Below are 4,398 nucleotides of genomic sequence, written 5' to 3'. Positions count from 1 at the left end.
TTCGATCATGTTGAACCGGATTCTCGGAGATGCTTATTACTGCTTTATTATCACTATATAGTTGCCTGTGCATGGCGGCAATCTAGATCTCCTAAAAGTTTTCTGATCCATAGAATCTCTGTGACCCCTTTTGCTATTCCTCTAAATTCTGCTTCAGCACTGGATAAGGCAATTACCTTCTGCTTCTTACTCTTCTAAGTGACCAGATTAACCCCTACAAGGGTGAAGTATCCTGAAGTAGACTTCCTGTCATCCCGATCACCAGCCCAGTTTGCATCCGTGTAACCGTAAGATCAAGGTTATCATTCTTTGAGTAGAAAATACCTTTATTACTGGTTCCTTTTAAGTATCTCAAGATCCTCAAGAATGCTGCCATGTGTTCCACTTGAGGTCGATGCATGAACCTACTTACAACTCCTACTGCATAGGCGATATCTGGTCTCGTGTGAGATAAATAGATCAGTTTTCCTACCATCCTTCGGTAACGATCTTGATCTGCCATTTTTGCCCCTTCAACAATTTGCAGACCATGATTAGCTACCATAGGAGTCTCTGCCGGTTTACAGTCTATCATGCCTGCTTCTGCCAGGAGATCTAGGGTGTACTTTTTCTGATTAATGAATATCCCCTTCTTTGACCTTAAAACCTCTATTCCAAGAAAGTATTTCAATTGTCCCAAATCCTTCATCTCAAATTCTTAGAATAATTTGTTTGGAATAATTTGCTCCTGAGCCGATCAATTTCCTTAGCGTTGTTCCCAGTAATCACCATATCATCAACATAGATAACGAGACATGTAATTTAGTTTCCACTCTTCCTGAGAAATAGAGTGTGGTCTGAGTTGCTCTATCTTTATCCAAATCCTTTCATTGCTATAGTGAATCTTCCAAAACCACGCCCTTGGAGATTGTTTCAAACCGTATAGCGCTTTTTTTAGTTTACACCCTTCTCCTTGGTTATATTCATCTGAGTAACCTGGTGAAGGTTTCATATAAACTTCTTCTTCAATCTCCCCATGCAGGAAGACATTATTCACATCAAACTGATATAGGGGCCATTCTTTGTTTGCTGCTATAGAGAAGAGGACTCGGATAGTATCGACTTTAGCCACAAGTGAGAATGTTTCCGAGTAGTCTATCCCGTATGTCTGTGTGTACCCGTTCGCGACAAGCCTCGCTTTATACCTCTCAATGGCTCCATCAGCATGATACTTGACCGAAAAAACTCATTTACATCCAACAGTCTTCTTGTTAATTGGTAACATACACTTCTCCTATGTCCCGTTTTTCTGGAGGGCCATGATCTCCTCATTCATAGCTTGTTTCCACTTCAAATCTCGGAGGGGTTCTTCAGTGCTTTTTGGAATAGTACTAGAATAGAGAGAAGTATTGAAGGCAACAGCTGTTGTGATAGTTGTTCATCATCCCGTCTACAAATGGGATATCGGGATTTCTGGGATTCAAACTCAGGATCATATCTTTTGGGAGGCATTCCACTTGTACTTCGTGGGGGCAATTCATATTTCTTGGGAACAATAACACTACTTGGCACAATATCATCAGTAGATATATCAATGAAAGGAGGAGAAGAACTTAGTGTTACCTCTTGTTCGACCGGATGCCCAGGGACTAAAGTAGTCTGAGGAGATGGATTAGTGACAATGTCGGTGGCAATATCAGTGGTAGTGCCTACTTGTTCTTTGGGGTCTCGACTGTCAACCAAGGGATGAATTAACCAGCTAAGATCCTCACTCACACTCTCCCCCTGAGATTGAGGCTGGGTATAGTAGTAAGATTGTTCAAAGAAGTCACAATCCATGGTGGTATAAATTTTGTTATGGAGGGGATCATAACATCGATAGCCCTTCTGAGTAATGTCGTACCCAAGAAATACACACTTGACTGCCCATGGTTCAAACTTGGTTCGTACCCTAGAGGGAAGGTGGACATATACTACACACCCAAATATGCGAGGAGGAAGGGAATGAGAAGAGGGAACAAGGCAAAAGTATGGAGGGTGGCAAGAGGAGTTTGGAAATGGAGGGTTTTAGTAGGGAGACGGTTCATGAGATAGGTGGAAGTAGCAATAGCCTCGGGCTAACAGGCATACGAGCCTCAAACACGAGATCTCGTGATATCTCATGCAGAGTACGACTTTTGCGTTCAGCAACCCCATTTTGTTGGGGAGTTTCTGGGCAAGAGGTTTAGTGGACAAGACCATGATCGAGAAAAAATTGTTTCATAGCAACAAAAATATATTCACCACCAATATCTAAGCGAAGGATCTTAGGTTTGCATGGAATTGAGTAAGGATCATGTTATAGAATTTAACAAATACATCAAAAACTTCATATTTGTGTTTCAAGAAATAAACCCAGCATATACGGGAACAATCATCAACAAATAACACAACATACGGGAAAATAGGAATGTTTATGGCTCTTAGCCAGTACACAAGTTTCACAATCTAGGGACGTAGTACAACTATGAAGAGAAGGAAAAAGTCGTTTTAGATAACCTAGGGACGGATGACCTAAACGACGATGCCAAGTCCACAATTGGTGAGCAGGAGATTCGTGAGCAAGCATTGCACTACTATTTTGAATTACGCCATCGACATAGTATAGTCTACCTTGTTCAGTACCACGCCCAATGATCGTCCCTGTCTGAGCATCCTGCACAATATAATTTTCAGAGGTTAGGAGCACAGTACAATTTATTTCCTTGGTTAACTAACTAACACACAATAGTTTATGAGACAGACTGGGAATTAACAAATAATTTTTAAGATGAAGAGAAGGAGAAATATTGACAGGCCCAGCTTGGTCAACCGATACGCATCCCCCATTAGCTGTCTGGATATGGGTTCGGTTAGTAGGATGGGTTGATAAAAAATCATGGGGATCAAAAGTCATTGTATCAGTTGCCCCGCAATCAAATATCCATTGAGAGTGGGGTTTATGGCTAAGAAGGCTTGTGGATATTATGTGGTGTGGGCCAGAAATATTAGTGGGTTTTGTATTTGGGCCTAAAGGTATGGGTTGTATGTGGGATTTGGGAGTATGAGGAGGGTTGTGGGGTTATAAATAAGAGAGTGAGTGAGAAGGGGTGTGCTTCCCTCCCCATGTGTTGCGGCTGTTTCTCTCTCTTCCCTTCTCTGTTTCTCGCTGTTGTTTCTGTTGTCTATTTGGTTTGTGGTCACAGTTTCCTCTCCTTCCCCCTTGCTGCAGCCCCTCACTTTACCTAATTCCACACATGATGATGGTTGGTCGTCAGTAGTCAGGTAAGCCTGGCCGCCGGCCGGCCTTGCCGGTGCCTTGGTGGCGGCTTTCCGCTTCTGTAAATCGTTTCACCAATCGGGGTACCCCACAAGCTTGAAACATCCCTCCTTAGTATGCCTTGAGCCACCACAATGAGTACATCGGAGTTTTCTCCGATCATCCTCTTCTCAGTTTCTCTGGAGGGTCTTGTTTCGCATGGCTAAACCCGATCCGATCTCTGAGGGACTCGTTTCCAGTGATGAGACGCCGTTCATTATTCTCCGGCGTGCTATTTCCCGTCTGATTGTGGCGTAGGCTGCCTCCACAGTTGGTAAGGGGTCATTATTGAGGATGTCTCTTCTTTCTTTGTCTAGATTATCATTAATCCCAGTGAGAATTTGATAGTCTTTGCCTTTGTATATACTTGTTAAATTCTGTAATGTCCTTCGAGCATACCATTGGATTTGGCATTCTCCGGTCAATTTCTCTCCATAATATATTGAGTTTACCATAGTAAACCTCAATGGTGTCATTGGCTTGTCCTACAGTTGCTTCCTTTGAACTTAGATCAAAGATCTGGAGTTCGTCTCTACCACATCCCAAGAGACTTTCAATTCCTTGCCATAGGCTTGGTGCAGTTGTATAATCCAGGATTTGATTAACAATTTCTCCATCTATGTTTTCAATAATCCATGCTATGACCATGGTATCCCTCTGTTCTCATTGAGCATAATCAGGGCCTGACGGTGGTGGAGGTGCGGCAGTGATGTGACTGAGCCACCCTCGACCTCCAATGGCTACGTGCATTAACTTGCACCATTTTGTATAATTGTGATATGTAAGTTTTTCTGAGATTTTGACAGTGGTTGGATTTTCGATTTGGTTGGTTGTTTTGTTGAGTTTCTGAAACATCTAGAACATTTGTTCCATCTGTTCCATGGATATTACTTGTTTCTGTGTTTGTTCTTCTGAAAAAATCAGCCATTACAGGTAAAATACGGTAGATGATGAGTCCTTCCCGGATCTAAACCCTATGGCTCTAATACCATGAAGATTAAACAGTTGCGGAAATTAGGGTTTTGGAAATAGTTTTCTGTATATTTAAGGGGTAAACCATTCTCCAATATATACATGAACAC

Source organism: Amaranthus tricolor, chromosome 16, assembly GCF_026212465.1.
Source record: "Amaranthus tricolor cultivar Red isolate AtriRed21 chromosome 16, ASM2621246v1, whole genome shotgun sequence".
NCBI classification, from domain to species: domain Eukaryota; kingdom Viridiplantae; phylum Streptophyta; class Magnoliopsida; order Caryophyllales; family Amaranthaceae; genus Amaranthus; species Amaranthus tricolor.
Note: the sequence above shows the minus strand (reverse complement) of the source record.